This window comes from Pelodiscus sinensis, chromosome 1 (genome assembly GCF_052426305.1).
Source record: "Pelodiscus sinensis isolate ZL-2025 chromosome 1, ASM5242630v1, whole genome shotgun sequence".
NCBI classification, from domain to species: Eukaryota; Metazoa; Chordata; order Testudines; family Trionychidae; genus Pelodiscus; species Pelodiscus sinensis.
Genome location: NC_143052.1, coordinates 304,735,404 through 304,757,321, shown reverse-complemented (window position 1 = coordinate 304,757,321; position 21,918 = coordinate 304,735,404). Strand labels below are relative to the sequence as shown.

At 41.1% G+C, this 21,918-nt stretch overlaps 1 protein-coding gene across 4 annotated transcripts in view; it reads right to left on the bottom strand.

Moving 5' to 3' along the window:
* TNFRSF19 (TNF receptor superfamily member 19) overlaps positions 1-11,069 on the bottom strand; it is a 131,538-nt gene extending 120,469 nt beyond the window's left edge. Inside the window, exon 1 of one of the 4 annotated variants that reach the window (XM_075919267.2) lies at positions 10,553-11,069. The gene's annotated coding sequence lies outside the window, so the exon portion shown is untranslated. Of the gene's footprint in view, positions 1-3,247; positions 4,610-10,552 lie in introns of those variants that run through there. The other 3 variants (XM_075919268.2, XM_075919270.2, XM_075919269.2) reach the window with 3 other exon arrangements.
* Between the last annotated feature and the right edge of the window lie 10,849 nt (positions 11,070-21,918).

Genomic DNA, 21,918 nt, shown 5'->3' with positions numbered 1-21,918 from the left:
TGTTGGGCATCTGGGTTGGGGGGGCCATGGCTGAACTTGGGGGGGGGAATATGGGCAAAGGGCCCTGCGGGGAAGGGTTGGCGATGTCTGACCCACTGGCTGGGCTCATGGGGTAGGAGGGAACAGAGAAACAGGAACTGAATTATCATAAGGGTTACTCCTGTCTACTCCTGTCAGAATTTTTGTGTCCGTTGGACAAACATCTCAGACACTTTGCCAAAGGATCAATGCCCACAAAACAGATATTAGACAGGATCACAGAGAAAAAACAGTTTCTTGCCATTTCAACCAGCAAGGACATTGTCTCAACGACTTGATTACCTGCATCCTGCTTCAAAGGCCTTTTAAGACCACACTTGACTGTCATTCATGCTTAAATTCGACACTTTATACTTAAGTTTCAAGAAAGACTCTAATTATCTTACCCATTACAAAGATAACTTCCCCAATTATCACCTCTAATATCATTAGCTCACAGACATTTACCTCCCCTCCCCATCCCCCTTCTGTTCTGAAATTTGATTTGTCCTTTTCATATGTGTTCATTTTTTTAATTGTATCCTTTGGTATATATGGTTATGACAATTTTCTTCCACTATTTGATCTGAGGAAGTGGGTCTGGCCCACGAAGCTCATCACCTAATAAACCATCTAGTTAGTCTTTAAAGTGCTACATAGTCCTGTTTTTTGTTTATACTTGCTGTAGGTATTTTTAAATAAATTAACAAAATAACACAAGTTTCAATTATTTTCGTAAATAAAATTTGCAGAATTTTAAAAATATTGTGTACAAAATTTATTTTTTGATACAGAATGCCCCCAGGAGAAAAGTGTACAAGGAATAAGGTCCAGCCTGGATGCATCTGGTCTCTTTACTCCAGACAAGCCTCTGTGAGAAATCTGGTGTCTTTCAGATATCGTTCACCACCACTAAATGAACACATTAGTTACATATTTTGCATAAAATGTCACACACGAAGCTACATAAGTCTTGGGAACCATGCATTCACTTCTGCCTCTGTAAAGCCTGGATATTGGACCTTGAAACTTGTGACATTATGACATCTACAAAAGCTAATTTTAGGCCATTTTTAAAGGTTTTCACATAGGCTGAGGCATTTTCTCCTATGCACTGTATGACTGTAACAGATTAAAAGTGCCATAATTTTTAAAACTTTCTAAAATGTTCCTAAAAAGGATTTATTTATCATGTCCATTTGCAGACTACATCCTACTTAGGTGTGACATAAAGGTTTTTTCAGCTTGAATTAGGGCAGAACTGTATCATTCATTCTTGGCTTTCCTACTTGTCGGTGATGTAACCAACCCAAATACATGCTGGTCAAACGTCCTAAATCCATAGTGTCCAACACGCTAGCCACTAGCCAGATGTGGCTATTTGGCCCATTGAATGTGGCTAGTGTGCTGTAGTGGCTACTACTTCAGAACTCATTTGGACACTATGGTCCTAGATCATCATCATCCAGGACAAACACAAATTATTCTTTTAAGGAAATCCTTGAGGGAGAAAAGCACAAAATGGTTAAGTGTCATCTATAAATAATTCAAGAGAGAAATCTTACAGAGAATTCCACTGGAGTCTAGTGGACTACTTATGTGAGTAATTATTATTCACAGGTTTCAGGATCTGGCCTGTATTATACTTTCAATTTTTACAAAAAATAACTTTAGTGAGTAAAATCGTATATCAGACCTTCAAATGTGGGTACCTAAAAATGGAAATGTCTACATCATGCTCTTGTGTTCCATTTATATAACTAAACATTTTTTTCTGATTGCTTCAGAAGTGTTGTACTATGTAAATTTAAAACATACCACTTTATAATTATTCTACTATCTAAAAATTTACAAGAACTGCTTTTATGTATTACTGAACTTTCAGAAAGTCCTACTGTGTTACTTTTAACCAAGCCATTTTTGTGAGATGTGGGATAGGATGGAACATTTCAAATGGAACAGAACTAGGTTACTGTGCCTTCTACACTGGGACTGAAACTGGAAAATATAGACTATAAGGGAATCAGTTATACTTAAAAAGCTGATGTAAGGTAAGAAGTGTGTGCATGCGGGGGAGGACTCAGTAAAATTAAATAATTATCTCCTTGTCAACAATCCAAACAGCTAACATTTTTAAAGTAGTACAGTAAATCATTTATTAGAGTACAATTTTCTTAATAAAATGTGATAAATAATCCTATTAAAATAAATTTACTTCCACTTCTATAAACCTCGTTTATTCAATTAAAAGCTTCCTGTTTATACATATGAAGTTATCTTAACAGGTGATACAAGTGAAACTTTACTTGAGTAAGATTACCTAGTAATTACATGAATAAATTTGTTGCTTTGTTTATATATTTAATTCAACTGAACCCTTTTGTTAATAAAATAATTTATGTCAAAGATTTTCTGTACAGTAGAGATGTTAAATGAGTATCAACTGTCTAGCGTGTTCACTCACTTCGGCTGAGCTAAAACTTTATCTCCAAGGTCAGATTAGATACATTTTATGATGTCTGTCTCTTTAAATAACCAAAGAGTTTTCAAAAGAGCACAGCCTAGAGAGCCTTTGCCAGTTTTCTGTTAATATCCCTTGCCTCAAAATTATTTCAAATAAATATTAACGTATTAAACTTTTAAAATAAATTATCACCGTGAAAGTAAAACATGACTTCCCAAAACATTTTGCTTTCAGTACATCTCTCTCAAACTGGTCAAAACCCCTTTGTCTGCTTTGGAGAAGTAGCGCTTAGCTGCTGAGATTTGCAGGCTGAGCTCACAGGAGCTACCACACACATTATCTATCCGACGTCTTTTTTTTTTTTTTGCGGGGTATCTTTTTTTCACATGAATTGTGAAGCGCTTTTGGCTACGAGGCAGGCGGGGACAGAGCTGGATCCAGTGTTTCGTGCAGTCTGTCCCATACACAGAACGAGCATGTTTCACCAGGAAAGCTGTTTCCATCCCTTCCAGCGCTGCCGTCCCTCGAAATGCAAGTGCAAGAGCATGATGAGGGGAGCAGCGAGGGTGAAGGCAGCGCAGCACAAGAGGGGCTCTTGGGACCGCTCCTAGCAGCAACTGACCCTGGCCACAGCCACTCCCGGGGGAGCGGGGCAATCACTCAGCACTCTCCGCTCGCAGCCCCCCGCCCCGGCCTCAGGCCTCCTACCAGTCCCCATCACCCACCCACCCCCAACCGTTCTGCGCCGCGGCTGGGGGTGCCTACCGCTCGGGGCGCTCACACACACCTGCCGCCGCGATGGTCCCGCACGGAGCCAGCTCGCTCCCCTCCCTCGGCCAACGCTCTCTCCGCTCTCCCGTAGCCTAGGCAACAGCCCGCCGCTTTCCCTCCCAGCTCATTCGCTCAGGTGACCTCGGGCAGCCAATTGGGTTCCCGAGCGCCACGTGACGTCTCTGGAGCAGGCGCTCCGGAGCAAGTACCGGCGCTGCCGAGGTAGGCGGGAGAAGCTGCGAAGGCTAGGCCCGGGTAGCGGCTGTTGGGCGGGTTTCCCTTGGGTCCGCGTCGAAGTCGCGTGAGCCCCGGGTTCTTGGCGCGGCGCCTCGCTTTGGTCTGGAGGCGCGCCAGGGGGCGCTGCTTGGGGTCCCCTAGGAGCGTGGGGTGACGGGCTTGGGAGCCAGGCGGCCTTGGCCGTTCTCCGGCAAGTCTCCCGACGGGCTCCGGAGTCCCGGAAAGCCTGGGCTGCTGTGTAGCTGCAGGCGGACCCACGGCTGCTGGGTTGGAGGTCTGGCTGTGCAGACCCGTCGGCAGGGCCCAGGGCAGTGACTGGGCCAGGTGCAGCGGAGCAAGAACGTGTCTCCAAGCTCCAGGGCAGGCCTGGGACTCTCCGGCACGTTGAGCGAGGCGCGTCTAATCAAACCGCTGGGGAATCGGGTAGCAAAACGATCCGGGTTCCCTGCTCGTGAGCTTGACCAGTTTTCTTAGATTCCCAGCGGTGGAGCCCAGTCCTCCTGCCTTGCAATGAGGCTGGATGTTTTGCTGGTGTATTTTTCACCGAGCTCTTCCAAATCAAGGTTCTTACGTGCTGCATCACATACTGGTATTAGCTGTTGATTTAGCATCCATTGATTAGACTTTGGAGGTGCAGCTGCATTAATCTAACTTATGAATCTACCAGGCTGTCTGTCCCATTGCACTTAAAAATGCTTATTGCTTCAGGAGAGCAGTGGACTAGGGAAAGATGTTTCCACTTCTTAATTCTTTCTCCACACTGTGTAATCTCCTTTCCTCCTTCCCATGTTTTAAATTTATTTTTATCTTTTCATTCTTTTCATTTTTCTGTATCCTAAAATAAGTTGAAATCCTCAGAATTTAATCAATCAGTTGTCACAGCAGTAGAAGAACATCAGAATACATTGCTAAATGGAATCCATCCAAGCCCTTGTGTATAATATTCCATTTATAGGTACACTGAAAGGACCTTATTCTCTTTCCACTTACTCTCCTGTAAATCCATAACTATTAAAGACAGTGGCATTTCATCTAAGGTGAAACAGCTTGAGATATAGTCTTTGGGCTGCACCTGTATCTGCCAATATGTGATTTTTAGATTCTTTGTTTCTAATGAACCAGATGATGAAATCACTGAAACTTAGCAGAAAGTGAATACAAATTAATTAGAAATGGACTTAGACGTTATGAATCAACAAATTAAATGAGTAATAGGAATTTTAGAGAGCTAGTTGCCATATTTCAGTAATTAGAATTTTTTCAAGTTCTCCAAAACATGGTGGTAATGCTTAGCTTTTACTTATGTACTAGCCAATTAGCCCATCATAAGATGGGATTTTCAGGTCTTTCCTCCACATCGGTCTTCTCTCCTGAGCTTCCGGTCTCTTGATCCGTCTCTCTCTTTCCTCCTCCTACTGCCTCCCGTCCCCTCTCTCTCAGCTCTCCTCCGCCTTCTGCCTCTCTCTCTGTCTCTCTTTCTCTTCTCCTCCCCCTCCTGCCTCTCACTTGGGGGACCGCAGAGCCCAAACAGCCGTTTGGGCTCCGCACTCCTTGTGCTGCATGGGGAGCGCGGAGCCCAAATGGTCCCTTGTGCCACTTGCTCCCACGCGGCAGCCTGGCTGAACAGCGCAGAAGTCAGCTGAGTGCCACGGCGGGAGGCAACAGCGCCACCCAGAGCGAACAGCCAGCGTTACAGAGTCACAGACATTGGGCTACTATATATATGATGCAGTGTTGGTGTGGCCCTTTTGTCCCCAGAATATTAGAGACACATTGTGGATGAATTAGTATCTTTTATTGGACCAGTTTCTGTTGGTGAGAATTACAAGCTTATGAGTTCCATTTCCAAATCTGAAGAAGAGCTCTATGTGGATCAAAAGCTTGTCTTTCTTACCAACAGAAGCTGGTCCAATAAAAGATATTGCCTCACCCACCTTAGCTTTTATTTAGAAGTTTTCATTTATAGAAATCAAACTTTAGAGTTTATAATAGTGTAAAATAGATAGAGACCTGCGTGGATGCATCTGTATACTCAGAGATGAGCTGTGGATATCCATATTGACATCCACGGAGACAGATACCTGTGGATATCCTCAAATTGGCAGAACTGTAACTAGGGATGTGAAAGTGTAAATATGTACACCAGGATAGGGATGTGAATGACTAGTCTACTATCTGATAAGCAAATGCTTATAGGATAGTCAACATGCTAGTTGACTAGTTGCTTCCCCCACCCTTGCTGCCTTTATCAGAAAGAGGCAGCAAGGGGCAGGGGAGAGAAAGGGGCCACTTTGAAATGCCACGTGCAGTCTGGGGCTGTTATTTCAAAGTGGCAGCATGTCATGGAGTCCGGGGTCATCCGGGGACTCAGAGTCCCTGGCTGACCCTGGGTTTCATGCTGCTTGACTCCCTCGCTGGCCCTGTGCTCCCGGCAGCACTTTTGCCTTTGAAGTGTATCAACAAACCTGGTGCTGTTGCTACACTTCATAGGCAGAAGCACCCTTATTGACTAATGGTATAGTCGATGCATCAACTATTTGATTAGCCAATTAATCGAAATTTTACATCCCTGGGCAGGGAACCTAAGGCCTGGGAGTCATATCCAGCCCCCAAAGCTCTGGGCTCCTCCCAGCAGTGCGGAGCTCATGCTAGTCCTCCTATGTGAGGCTGGATCACTCAAAATGTACTAGCCTGAGCCCTCCTAGGTCTGGTGTGTGAGTGGAATGCGGGGAGTGTCTTTCTCCTTCTAAGGCAGGGGCCATGTCAATTGTGTGTGAACCCCAACTGATTTTTCTGTAGGTTGTTGGCCCCGTCCCCAAAAAAGTTCCCCATCCCTGGTATACACAGTTACATGCAGCACCCCTCCCCCATGCTGCTGCTGTTCCCATGTGCATACTGACTCCCAGTTACCCCATCTTTACCACACTGCTCCCTCTCAGGCAGCAGAGTGGGGGGCAGGCAGGAGCCGGTACACATGGAGAGCCGGCTTTTAAGCCGGCTATCCACATGGACTGGCTCCCACAGAGCCATTCCACATCCCTCCCCCCCATCCATGCTGCTTTATTGAGGCAGCAGTGCAGAGAGGACAGAAGCCGGCTCCCTGCGCATGCCGGCTCCTGGAGCCACTTTCCCCTGTGTGTAAACTTGAAATTTTCAGCAGTTACATGTTTACCTATCTAAACACTTTATCATCCCTGGTTCTAGCTACAAAATTTGTATCTGCATCTGCAAAAATGAGCTGCGGATATCTACATCCACGTCTGTGAATATAAAGCGGATATCTGTGCATTTGCAGGGTTCTAATAATAGAGTTCTCTTTCACTAATGCAGCTGATTATGTTACACTGTTTTTAATCACATTTAGTTGGGCCATATGAGGCTAATGGTTCTAACAAGAATAAGTAGTTTGTACGTTTTTAAAATGTACTTGAACAATTTTATTAATGGGGAAAAGTGCTTAATGAGGAATACTTTGTTTTAGTACCCTTGACAAAGGGAACACTGTAAGACACTGGAATTTATAAAGAGTGACATGATACTACCATGGTACATCTGGTGTGAATGACAGCTGTTGTGGAGTACTGAGAAATCTATATCCTTCTGTTATTTACAGGCAGCTGTTAAAAGTATGTTATCTATTTTGTGTTGACACCTATAAATCCAGTAAATATTTGTTTCTCAATGTGGAGTTACTGATAATTACACCTAAGTAATATAATTAGAAGAAATATGCTAAAAGACATGCCAGAGATCTTAAAAGGTTGATAAAGTCTGAGAATTACCATATAAAGAAGCATATTAAGTTTCTGTCCTCATACCAAGCTCCTATTGAGAAAGTTACTACATGTGTATGGATTGTGGACAATACTCAAGATCATAATGCTGAAAATCTGATCCCATCATCCATCTTTAAGATATTGGTTTTTCCTATGATCACAAAACGGATCAGTCAGTTGCATATCATGAATTTTGAAAAATGGAAATATTTTAAATGCAATGATCTTTTAGCTATATTTTTTAAAATACTAGTTCCGTTTTAGGAGCATGAAAGGTAATAAACAATGCACAGTAGCTAATGCTGTGACAAAAATTGTAAAAGCAGATTTGTGGTGGTGTTTTAGGGAAGGCACAAGAGACAGTTGGGAAGTAAATTTGGTGGGGCAAAGTTGCATAACATATCTGTTGTGGAAGCAGGAATCCTGCAGTAATAGGAAATTGTTATCTGTATATCTCAAAGATTAAGACAGTTTGCTACTCAGCTACCAGATAGATCTGCACTTGTTATGACAGCTGTTGGAAACTGATGTCAGCATAGCATTTCAGTGTCTCTTGATATTTTTAGCTATTACAAAACTCAAAATGTTAATGATACCTAAAATGATCTATGGAAATGGATCAGTTATGTTAATCAAGAACTGCTCAAAATTGCTTAATAAGTGGTATTTACATGAGTCCTCCTCTAGCCAGATTTGCTTGAAAAAAAGCAATGTGAACTCTTTGCAAAGATGAAATCTGAGGATTAATCCAGATTTATACAGTGCTTTGTAAATTTAACCCCCTAAAAATGCCCATTATTATTTAAATCTTTAAAAGCCATATCCCTGAAAAACTAAACTATTATAGCATTGCTTTTTAAAGTAACAAATTGTTTTAGTTTTTTTTCTTCTACTTTGTCTCCCACTGCATTCTTACTGTTTAGTGCTCATTTTGCTGCATGCATGCATTCCTTTTCCAGCTTAAATGGTTTGAAATGTATCTGTGTTTAACAGTTGGGCTAAATTATGTAAAAATCCTGCCATCTCCTGGCATAAGTGAAAAATCTGATGTCTTAAGTGCAAATTTAGGGTCTGAATACTGCAAAGATTTCTAATGTGGAGTTAAGTTTTAGTCACATTAGCAGTCCTGTTGACTTCAGTGGTGACTACTCATGAGAAAAATTAGTTCTGAAAAAAGTCTCAGAGGGCTAGTTGTGTTAGTCTGTAACTTTAAAAATAGTGAATAGTCCTGTGCTACTTTAGAAACTAAAAAATATATAGGATCATGAGCTTTTGAGCCTATATATTTTTGTTAGTCTCTAAGGTACTACAGCACTACTTGTCACTTATGAAAGTACTAAATAACTATTTCTGATGTGAATGAAAACTAGTGAAATACAGAAGTTTTTGGTACATTTTTCTTACTACTTGACAGCAGTTAGCATATTTAGAAACAGCTTCTTTCAAAAGTAATAGATAGTTCAGGTCAATAACATAACTAAGATGATCAATAAAAGTTGTCTGTTCAGCAGAATATACAAGGAACACATCTTTAAGCACACCAAAAATGATCTGTATTTATAATATTTTTTTCTAAACACTGCATTTTTACCGTAGGTGTGTCTTTTAATAATACTTTTTATTGACAATATAGTATTCATACAGTGCTAATTGCCTTCCTTATAATATAGTGGTTTCTCTAAAAATAAATGTGAATTTAATTGGTTGTGGGGGAAGTTAATTATGGTTGAAATCAGGGCTGGTTGATCCATGATTTATTTACTAGAATCTCTGGTTATTAGAAAAAGTAAAATGTGCTTTATTTACATAGTCTAGAATGGCTGTTTTTTTGTTTTTTGTTTTTAAATTGGAATGAAATGAAATTGAAGGCTAGTACAGATTAATGAAACTTGATGGCACATTTTAAAAATATACATAAGATTTTTTTCTTGCCTAAATTTATCCAGGTTGGGGAAAATATTTTTACATGTTACTGTAGCTGCATATAAATTTCTAGTAAAGTATAATGCATTGAGTTGATGCTTAATAGAATGATAAATTGTAAAAGTCCTTTTTAGCACCTTTTAGAAAATATTCACTATATCACGATTTGTATTGGCTGCTGATCATCTATGGTTTTGTAGTAAAAATGCTGTACTCACAAGGTGGATAATTTAAAGTGTAAGGTATTTCAATAGACATTTAGGGCCAGAATTTCAAAAATGCTTAGCACTGGGATGCTGAACTCCTTTGGAAATCTGGTCCTTCACTAGCTTCATAAATGAGAGCTCAGCTTCTATTTTAAAATCTGGTTCCAGCTGTGGGTGGTGAGCATTTGAAAACCTGACCTGACCTCATCAAAACTGTATCCCTTAAATATGCTAGTGCACATTATATAATTCTTAAAACAAGAGTGGGTATTTTCTAAATGTGTTTTAGGATTTGATGGGTTTAAAAAAACACACAAAGTAACTGGGTAAATTTAAACATGAATTTTGAGACCTGAATATAAAACATTAGGGATGAAATCCTGACTTCATTGAGTTCAGTGGCAAAGCTCCATTGATTTCATCAAGGCCGGGATATCACTCTAGATATGTTTAAGGTTTTTAAAATATGTTATTAAAAAATGCCTTAAAGGAAGCTAATAGCAGACTGAGATGTTATTTTTATCAAGAAGTATGTGAGGTAATCTATATAGGTTTATTAGTTTCAAATGTTAAAATGAACAACCTTGCACATAAATATCATTACATTTACTTTTACAGATTAATATTATTTATAGTTGAAACATATCTGGGGTTGCAAACCATATCTGCAGTTATTACAACTAAAAGTATTGCTTGGAGAATGCATAATACACTGACCTAACAAATGGCCTGGGAGGAGTGGGGAGAATAAAGTATATATGATATGCAGAAGACATAATTGATCTGTTTCAATAACAAAATCTGTAATGCACTTCTTAATCTTACAACCTTTATATTTAAATAAATATAAATTTACAAAGCAAAAGACAAGAGACTATAAACCCTCCAGTATAAAATAATATACACCAAGATTAGTTGAAATTAATTTAATCTTGTTTAAATCTAATTTTATCTGTTGTCTTCAATAAAACATAGCATAATAGATTTTGCAAATAAAAATGCTGCATAAACTACTTACTGCGTTCCTGCATAAGCCTGTATCTTTTAAAATGTGTAGATTTTAATAAAGATATGTAATTTTTCATTCTAATATAAACTAGAATCAATTCTGAAAACTCCTGCAATAAAAAATGGCAAAGAAATACTAAATGCAGTACCTGCTATATGCTGAAGTTTTTCCAATAGTCAGCCTTTCTGCAACTTAATCCACACTGCCAGAGCTTCTGTATTAACTGCTTTTAACTTACCTCCTTTTAAAAAAAAAGTATGTCAGCACAAGCCCAGACGAAACTCCAAATCCAGGAAAATAAAATTAACCATGCAGATCAAAGGCAGAGGAGCACTGAGACCAAATGCCTGTAATCTGATCAGTGATCAGTTGCCATACATCAAAGGCAGTGCTTTGAAGAGGAAAAGAGCTCTCTTTTCAGCAGGTAGTTGTCCTCTTAAATTCTGATTCCAGTCCTCAAATTCTTTTGCTTAAAAATGGATCACATTAGTTCTTCCCTGCCCTCCCTCTTTTTTGTGATAGCATGTAAGAATGATGTGCATTCTGCTTAGAGCTGAGTGGCTGGATCTGTAGCTTTTTCAGTTCCCAAGCTATGCTGTGAATTGTGTGTTGGAAGCTTTCCCCAGTGCCAGCGGGTTCCGCTTTATCCCTTTCATCTCACTGAGCTGCAGATCCCATGACATCATTCAATGCTGTGGGACTGGTTAGAGAGCTATAATACAGCCTGTGGGGGAATACTGCTAAAGAGTAACACAAGTTTGCATGATTTGTAACCTGGTTGGCCCATTGTGAGAAGCACAAGGTTCATTTCAAAGTTTATCTGTAAGAAGAGAGACGGAATGTGAGAAGCTTTTTGTTTGAGAAGGTTCCTGATAATTTTCAAATGAGGGTATTTAATAGCATTGCCCCTAAAAAACAAACAAAAAACCCCCACAAAATTTCCAAAAGTATGGTTATCAAACATACAACAATTTATTAAACTGCCAAGCAACTAAAAAAAAAAACCCAAACCAAAAAACCATGCATTATGTGTGTCAGAAAAGCTTCATGGAAAAGATGTCTTTAAAATTTTCTAACAACTTGCTTCATTTCTGAAACTCCCAGTTGAGAAGAACTTTCATCCTATTGTGAATTACCCATTAACTTTTTTTTATTGGTAGCAATTAGGGATGTAAAAGGTTAACCGATTACCAGGTAAACATTAAGCTTACCATGCCGCTTACCAGATAACCAGTTGAACAGCCAGCCGCCGTCCAGTCCCTGCCATGCTGGGCTGTCCCGAGTGGAATGACGGGACCATGATCCTGGCCACTCCGGATCATCCTGGGCAGCCAGAAGGAGCTCCAGCCACAGTGGGGCGGGCTGACAAGATTCTGGTACCGGCAGAGGTAGAATGGCCTGGATGGCCAAGCGAGACCCCTGCTATGCTGGGGCAGGCCAGCAAGATCCCAGCCCTGGCTGTGCTGGAGGGGCCAAGGTGGCAAGGTGATCCCAACAGCACCAGAATGATCAGGCATGACCCTGTCCCTGACTGCACCAAGGCAGACCATGCTGGAGCATTCCAAGTGGCCAGGTGGGACCCCAGCAATTCCAGAGTGGGGCATTCGAGACCCCAGCTGTGCTGGGACATCAGGCAAGATCTGCCTGCCAATGGTTAACCAATTAAATAGTATAATTTTAACTGGTTAACTATTTTAATGTTTATTTACATCCCTAGTAGTGTTGAGCCTATTGATGAGACCAGGCACTGACTCCAGGGTTGCCTTCCTCACTGCCAGTTATCATGCGCAAGTCATTTAAACACTCCGGGCCTGACTCAACTGTGCCTCGTGGCTCTGTTTTTATAAAGGGAGCCCTAAGGTTGCCATAAGTGCCCCCCAAGAAATTTTCTGGTATAAGGGTAGTTGCTGGCAGGTATACAATCAAAAAAGTCATCTTTACACCTTGAGCAACACAAGTAAGGGTTGTTGGGGAATGGAGAGGTGCAAATGAGGTTTTACTGCACCCTAGCTATTTTTAGCTTCTGAAATGGTTCATAGACTTTAAGGTCAGAAGGGACCCTGGACATTTCTAGTGTAGATATAGCCCTACTTTCTCGTGGTTGTCAATAAGGATGTGAATGGTTAATTGATTACAGTTAACCGGCAAGGGCTGAAGCAACCCTCCATCTGCGACAGGCCTGGTGCAGCACACTGTGGACAGAGGCATTCCAGCCAAGTTGGAGCAGCCCCTATCCATGACAGGCCTGGCCTGGCTGGAGCAGCGTGCCATGGGTGGGAGCGCTCCAGCTTGGCAGGAGCAGCCCCCACCTGTGGTCTGGGGGCTGTTTCAGCCCAGCTGGAGTGCTCCCACTCATGGCACGCTGCTCCAGCCAGGCCAGGCCTGTCATGGATAGGGGCTGCTCCAACTTGGCTGGAATGCCTCTGTCCACCGTGTGCTGCACCAGGCCTGTCGCAGATGGAGGGTTGCTTCAGCCCTTGCCGGTTAACCGTAATCAATTAACCATTCACATCCTTATTGACAACCACGAGAAAGTAGGGCTATATCTACACTAGAAATGTAATAATGGTGCAGCAGCACTGCTGAACTGTTATGTAGATGCTCATTAAAGCAGTGGAAGAGGATCTTCCATTGATGTAGTAAATCCATCTCTCGAAGAGGTGGTAGCTAAATCAACTGAAGAAGTCTTCTTCTGACCTGGTGATGTCTGCACCAGAGTTTAGGTCAATGTGACACTAAGCACCTCATAATCGCACCCTTTTGACAAACCATGCCTTGTGAGGTACCATGGAAGCTAGTAAATCGCTGATCATGAATATGTGTGTGATGTATGAACAATATGTGCTTTTCTTCAATTTACATATAACCAGGGAACAGACCCATTAAGCTATCAAGTGGTAGAGGCAAACCTCACACCAACAAGTGGTGAAGAAGACAGTATAGTCAGTGTATGCGTCCATCAGTAGAGATAACCTTGGTCTGGCTTTTACTTTTCACATAGTCTATTTCAAAGGTTTACTGTTCTGTAAAGATGGAGAAGAGGGCTGAATCTCAAATGATAAGTAATCGAATCCAGTGACAGTATACAATATTATTGTATTGTAAAAGTGTATCTAGAGTAAAGTCTTTTTTGAAAACAAATGGTACACTGGAATAAAGAATGGCCATATTGGGCCAGAACAATGGTCAGTCTAGCCCAGTGTCCTATTTTCTGACAGTGGCCAATGCCAAGTGCCCCAGAGAGAATGAAAAGTGATCATCATTAAGTGATCCATCATCTATTGCCCGTTCTCAACTTCTGGCGATTAATATCATTATGAAATATATATATTAACACTATATAAAGAATCAGAGGGGTAGCCGTGTTAGTCTGAATCTGCAAAAGCGACGAGGAGTCCTGTGGCACTTATAGACTAACTGAAGTGTAGGAGCATAAGCTTTCGTGGGCAAAGACCCACTTCGTCAGATGCATGCCTCTGACATGCATCTGACGAAGTGGGTCTTTGCCCACGAAAGCTTATGCTCCTACACTTCAGTTAGTCTATAAGGTGCCACAGGACTCCTCGTCACTATATAAAGAATTATTGATATTCATTTATATTAGGCTGTACAATTTGCCTGGATATGAAGAAATATCACAGCTATCTCTCTGTCTCCTATGTAAATTAAGTGTGGTACAACTGAAAACAATGGAATCCTACAAGAAGGGAAGAACAGCATGAAGTAATCTTGTCCCTAGAAACTGAGGATATGTCTACACTGTCGGGGTTTTTTGTGGCAGAAGATATGCAAATCATGCTCTCATTTGCATATCTTCTGCCGATGCTTTTTGTGGAAAAGGTTTTGCTGCTAAAAAGCCCCATGTAGACAAGGCCATTTGTTGGAAAAAAAAAAAAAACCCTTTTTTCGCAAGATCCTGTAAACCTTTTTTTGAGGAATAAGGGATCTTGTGAAAAAGGGTTTTTTTCCCGACAAATGGCCCTGTCTATACGGGGCTTTTTAGTGGCAAAGCCTCTTCTGCAAAAAGGATTGGCAGAAGATATACAAATGAGAGCACGATTTGCATATCTTCAACCGAAAAATACGGCAGTGTACACATAGCCTAAGTTATTACATTATTGGAGATATAATCACTGACAGAAACAAGAATTTTTGTAAGCTGAGAAAGATGGATCCTTAATCAAGGAGGTGGGGATTTGAAGTCTCTAAAGCTGACTATAGATGAGAAACCTGATTATATGAAGATCTTTCATCTACAATGACAAGGGAAGCATCTTGTACTTCTGTGGAATTTTCTGAATGTGGGGAGGTCAGTCATGGCTGGGAAGAAGAATGACTGGTGAGAAAAACCATCTTCAACAAAGCCTGCATCTGGCTAGATTCAATTTTAGATTTGTAGAGGCATATTTGGTTTGGTTTTACTTCATACTTGAACTCAATCAATCCTATTTATATTTTGTTAATACATGTATATAGTTTTTTGCCATAAACCAAGTTAATAAGCTGTCATGTTTTGTGACATTCTCTCTGACCTGTCCAGGAAAAGGCTGGATATTGTAGCTCACACTGCAAGTCAGTACTGAGAGTATGTTGAGGTCACCTTACTGGTTGTTACGAAGGCTGGTGGAAGCCAGAGTGGGGCTGTTGACGTACTGCTGAGATTAGAGCTGCTGAATCTAGCCAGCTGCCATGGTTGTCTAGCACATAGACATTCAAGGAGTGATCTGCGTGCCGTTTACAGTACTGCACTGGGAGTTGAACTGGTCCCTAGCAAGTCTCAGTACAGTGGAGACAAAAAAATGGCAATGAAGATCATCCTTCCCTGGTCACTGAGCCAAGGACAACTTTGGCCTGGGGATGAATTCATTGTATTGATTCTATGCTTCACTGTAACCCCTACATGTTAGAAATATATGGCTACGTCTAGACTGGCCACAAGTTCCGGAAAAGGGATGCAAATCAGGTAAGTCAGCATAGGGAAATCCGCGGGGGATGTAAATATCCCCCGTGGATTTAAATAAACATGTCCGCCGCTTTTTTTCCGGCTTGGGGAAAAGCCGGAAAAAAAGCGTCTAGACTGGCGCGATCCTCCGGAATAAAGCCCTTTAAAGTAGGAATAAGAGATCCTCCGGAAAAGGGCTTTATTCCGGAGGATCGCGCCAGTCTAGACGCTTTTTTTCCGGCTTTTCCCCAAGCCGGAAAAAAAGCGGCGGACATGTTTATTTAAATCCCCCGCGGATTTCCCTATGCTGACTTACCTGATTTGCATCCCTTTTCCGGAATTTGTGGCCAGTCTAGACGTAGCCTTTATATATTACAGGTTGTATAGGTATACCAGTTCCCTAGATCTTGGCAATTGTACCACATCCTCAGAGGCAAATGTTGGTAGGCATGCCAGGCATTAGCATTTGGTGGGTTCTGATAAACTCTTTGAGCAAATGAAGATTTCTTTATCAAGTCTGCCAAAATAAAAGATACATACACCTTAAATACAATTATTTTAATGCTTAGAAGAAAAAATAAGTGAGGAGTTCCTATCAGATATTCCCTGGCAGTCCAGTAATAAGGTAAGCTAATAAGGTAAGCACCTTGACACAGCTCCTCTTTTCCCCACTCTCTTGCATGCCTGTGTTGTCCTGTTATGGTGTTAAGGAGTATGTCTGTTTATAAAGTTCTTGATTTTCTCAGCCTATAGGACACCTGGCTTTTTCTCCCCAGCCAGCTACCAGGCTGCTGTTTCCTGCTTCCACATGGCCCCAAAACTCTCCTACACCTGACCCCTCTGACTTCAATCTGTTCTTCCTTTTCTGTACTTGAGTATTTAGGAGCCCTCTACTGGCTGAAACTGAAGTGGAAATAACACATTGCATACTGAATGGTCAGGCTCATTACCTTCCATGAAAGGTGCTAAAGAAACATGAAGGTCTGTTATTTGAACATAAATGGTCTAAAACAGTGTTTCTTAAACTTTTTAAGATGGAGGAACACCAAACAATTTTTTTTAATGAGGAACACCAACGATTTTTTGTTGAGCGGCAAAAAAAAAAAAATGTTGGGGGGAAAGTTATTGAGCACACACACAAAAAAGGTCGCCTGCCCTTTTAGGAGCGGCCATTTTTAACTCTGTTGTTCTCTGTGCTACACCTCTGACTGCCTCGCGGCACACCGGTGTGCCACAGAACACAGTTTAAGAAACACTGATCTAAAATAATATTTTAACAGAGCAGTTGGGCTCTTTGGTGATGTGTATAGTAATTGAGATATGAAAGACTTAGAACCAATTCCCAAATAATATAATATTAGAAAAAACTGCACAAAGACATTACAGTTTTGTCTAATTTCACTTTCTACTCTCATATAATCACCAGAATTGCTCATTCCTGTTTTAACCTTCATTTATACCTTTCTCTCTACATACACACATCTTTCAGTAACATCAGCAGATGACAATTCTATTCCTTGTTTCCATAGCAAAACTGGAACTTCCTGCGTTGAAATGAAGGGGGAGGATGAGATATACAGAGTGGGAAGAATCCCTTGCTGTTCACTTCAAAGGGCTTTCTTTTAGAAGCAATGATTGCAAACGGTAACACCTTTAGTACTCTTGGATTTAAATAAAAGTAAAGATTAAAAGGTTTTTCCTTTGTTCTCTGTTTCATAAGTATTAAAAAGACAGGAAGATTAAAGTTTGCAATCTTAAATTACTATTAATTAATAATTGTACCTTGTGCTTACAGAGCATTTTTTTTTCTATGTAGAGTCCAAAAGTCTGAGCAACCTGCCTTCTTCCTATTCTGCTGATTCTTCACAACTGGTTCAGCAGTCATTATTAATTAATAATAAGAATATTTTGCATGTATATGTTCTTTTCATTTAAATAGCTTAAAATACTTTTCAAAAGTCAGTAAACATTACTATCCCCATTGTGTGCAAGGAGAAACTCATGTGTACAGAGGTTATGTGACTTACCTAAGATCACACAGCAAGCCAGTGCCAAAGACAGGAATAGATTATAGATTACTTGATTCCTGTTTGTTTGCTCAAACATTATAGACCTTCCTCCATAAAGATCTTAAGCATCTACTTAATTTAGAGCATAAAAGTAGTCCTATTAAACCCAACTGGACTATTCACTAATGGTCTTGTCCCACACCATTGAAATAAATAGGTGTTTTGCCATTGACTTCAATGAAAAGCAGAATCAAGCCCTAGGACAGTACTTGCCCTTAAAATGAAGAATGTGCTTTGTGGATTAGGGCCATAAAGATTAGTTATCTAGCCCTACATATTACAATGGTTCTATAGAAATGCTTATTGATACAATAAAACACCAAGTTCTAATGTTTCAAAATATAAAAGTAATGATTTTTATTTCATTATATCAGAAAAAATACTATAAAATATTCATTGTGAATTAATGGTTAAAACATAGGACTGGGAAATGAGAATTGTGTTTTTTATTGCTGCCTCTGACTCTTCTGTGTAACCTGGAGCAAGTCACTTCACCTCACTGGGACAGATCCTCAACTTGTATAAATCGTCATAATTGAATGGAGCAATGACAAGTTATATCAGCTGAAGATCTGGCCCACTGTGAGTTTTTCCATTTGTTTTTTAAAAAATTGTCTCGTGTATTGTGAGACTGTTTGTAATAGTGTGATAAAAGATAAAATATGAGTGAACACTATCATGTAGAAAAACTATGCTTTTTACTGCTTTATTTTTAATCATACTTTAATATTAATAAACATTCCTGGAGCATTGGTGCACTTCCCAGGTGACTTTGGCTGTGCTCTACCAAGATATCCAAACTATGCACCTGTGGCAAAGGAATGCTCTCATGGTTGGGCCTTATTGTTTAATTAAGTAAGAAGCTAAGATGTTTCCCCCATTTAGAAAGGTTTAACACTCCTTCACTGAGAGAATCTTTTGTAACTTTTTGCCTGCTGGGATTTCTGAAGCTCTTTGTACCAGCATGCAAACTTTAATAATGTAACATTCTTTTCAGAGGTACTGGCACAGTTGTGTTGATGAACTGACTTCCCCAAGGCTATTGGAGCTAGATCAGCATGTTGGTAGAACAGGAGGATTGGATAGATTCAAGTTTTTGAAATTTGTATTCTTGGCGGATGCTTTTGGAGGATTATTTTTCTCAGCCTAACTTAAATAATGTACAGTATCTCTACAGTTTTGTGCCTTTATCTCAGGAACATTTTATTGTAATTTAATATTTATTTTTTGGTAGCACTAAAAATCTCAAACAGGCTAGCTCATATTGTGCTGGGCAAATAATAAATATCAGTCTGTTTCAAAGAGCTTACAGTCTAAAAGATGATGCAACAGTGTGTGAGTGACACAAACAGGCTAGGTTGGGGTGAGCAAATACAGTCCTGCGGGCCGGATCTAGTTTCCCAAGATCAGCCCACGGCAGTCCTCCACCGCTATATTTACCTGCACCTCCACAGGTATGGGTGATTTCAGCTCCTGTTGACCCCTGTTTTCAGCCAATGAAAGCTGCAGGAAGTGGCGCAGACCGGGACACCGCTTCCCACAGTTCCCATTGGCCAGGAACAGCAATTTAGGACCAATGGAAATTGCAATCTCCTGTATCTGCAGAGGCACAGGTAAATATGCTGGCAACAGCCTGCCAGGGGCTAACCATGGGGAACTACCACTATTTTATTGCCCACTCTTGAGCTAGGTGGAGTTGGCGAGGATCAGTTGACAAACTTAATAGGATGTGTACAATTAGTGAATAAGTGATTGTGTTATTGATTGCAGCTGGCTAGGTGCCTATTCATTATCAGAACATGTATTTATAATTATTTCATTTAGGCAATTTACTATAGTAAAATAATAGCAAAGAATTGGAAGAGAGAGTTTCAACTGAAAACATATAGCAATTAGTATAGACAAAGTGATGTTTGTTATCTAGTAGTGGCTGACTTTTAGGTGACCTTAACACACCCTGAGAAGAATGACCACATCTCCATCTTCAAACACATCATTATATTAATTTTCCAGTTCAAAATTGCAATACTTTCTTTAAATCCACGATAGTCTGCCTCACGGAAGCTATCTACTCCTTTCCCTTTGTCAGTCACAAAGCACTGTCTTTCTTTTCTCAGTTGATTCTCATAACAACAGTGATAAAACTTTCTCTTTTGTAGCCTCAGCTGTAGCTGCTTTCTTCTATTCTATCTTATCAGCTTTCCACTTTTTTCAAATCTCTTGTAAAATATTTCCCTGTCTGCCATTATTTTTTAACATTTGATTACTAGATGAAAGATATTTTGGGATACAATTTATATGCAATCTTCTATAAAATCTAAGATCCCATTTCAACAATGTATACTTAAGCCTATGCCTAATTTCAAGTATGCAAGTAATCCTATTGAAATCAATGGATTATCTAGATACTTAAAATTAGTGGGCACATGCCTTGCAGAAGGAAGGCCTAACTGTAAATATAATGATCTAGATCCTCAGTTGATATTATGGCTTCAATAGAGTTAACGTATACCAGATAAGTTCAGGCCTATTATTACTTAAGTTGGCATTATTTTGGGTCTTCTGACTTTATTGTAGCAAATGACATAAAATAATGTGCTTTGTGTTTTTAATTGTGCACTCCAAGTATATGTGGTAAAACCAGCCATTCACAATTTCAGAAATTGCTGTGCTAAGTACCCACAGCTCCCTTTGAAATCATTAAGAGGTGCAGATGCTTAGTACTTCTGTAGATAAGGCTATAGGAGTTTAAAGTTGGTCACTCAAAAATCGAGCCATTCAAAAATTACAAATCACCTTTGGAAATATGGATTTTGTTATTTATAATACCACCGAGCTGAAGAGGAAGATATAGAAAACAATTTGAGCTTCTGTTTGATAAAGCATTTAAAGAGTTAGACTAGATGACCCTTGTGGTGTCTTCTAGCCATATGATTCTATGCCTAAACATAGCCCTGCTTCACAAAGAACCTAAGCATGTGGTGAAGTTCAAGCACATAGAAGTCAGTGGAATTTACACACATGCTTTAGGAGTTTTGCTGAATAGGAACAGAATGTTGAATTAGGGCCTGATCCATGTGGTGTTTGTGGAGATTGTTTAAACACAATTCTTTTTTTTCACCAAGAGAGGATAAAGCAACTGACTCATGGAGCAGCACTGATGTCATTTTTGGATGATTTTTTCTGGTAAAAAATAGAATTCTTCTGTGAGGATAAAGGAAAGAAGATAGGAATACTTAGAAAAAAAAGACAAATTCTCTACAGACTTCCACCATTCTTAATGCTAACTATTAAATAAATATTTAACAAATAGTTAAAAAAAATCTGAATATAGGTGATACCTTAAAGCAGGGTCTCCAACCTTTTTAACCACAAGATCACTTTTTCAGTTGCAGTGCAATGTGATATCTACCTCAAACCTAAATACCCTTGCCCCACTTTGGAGTGTGAGAGGGGCTCTGGGCTTAGCCTAGGGTAGGGGAATTAGTCCAGGAGGAGTTTCATGGTGCAAGCTCTGGGAAGGAGTTTGAGTGCAGGGGGACTCACATCGGGGCAGGAGGTTGGGTGCAGGAGGAGGTTCAGGACAAAGACGGGTTTAGGAAGCTGGCTGTGCCTGGGCACCGTTTAACTTCTACGTGGTGGAATAGTGGGGTTAAGGCAGACTTACTCCTGCCATGGCCCTGCACCACTCCTGAAAACAGCTGGCATGTATAGCAGTGGCTCCATGGCGCCATGTGCTGCCCCTCATCTACAGGCACTGAGCCTACAGTTTCTACTGGCCACAATTCCCCGTTATTGATCAATGGGCACTGCAGGAGTGGTGTCTGAAGGCAAGGACAGTATGTAGCGATCCCCTGCTCTGCCTTTCTCAGGGGCTACACAGACATGCCAGCCACTTCCAGGAGCAGCGATTACCATCGGGATAATGACTCCAGTCATGACAGGTTTAGCATGTTAGAACTCATTACTCAAAGAATTAAATACAGGCAGTCCCCGAGTTACGCGGATCCAACTTACGTCGGATCCGCAGTTATGAACGGGGCCCTCCCTCTCCCTGGTCTCCAGCAGACCAGGGAGAGGAAGCAAAGCGGCGGAACACGCGGGCAGCGGACAGCCCAGATGCGTCTGGGCTGTCCGCTGCCCGCGTGTTCCGCCGCTTTGCTCCCCGTCCCCCTGGTCTGCAGACCAGGGGGACGGGGAGCAAAGCAGAGCAAAGCCACGGAGCCCGAGGGCAGCAGGACAGCCACGGCATGTCTGGGCTGTCCCGCTGCCCCCGTGCTCCGCGGCTTTGCTCCAGACGCCTGTGGTACAGCAGCTGGGGCGCTGCCGGTTGGTCCCGTAGCGCCGCTCTGGGCGCTACTGGACCAACCCGGCAGCACCCCAGCTGCTCTGCCCCAGGCGTCCTGATTCAGCCACTGCTGGTCAGTTTCAGCAGCGGCTGAATCAGGACGCCTGGAGCAGAGCAGTTTGGGTGCTGCTGGGTTGGTCCAGTAGCACCGAGGA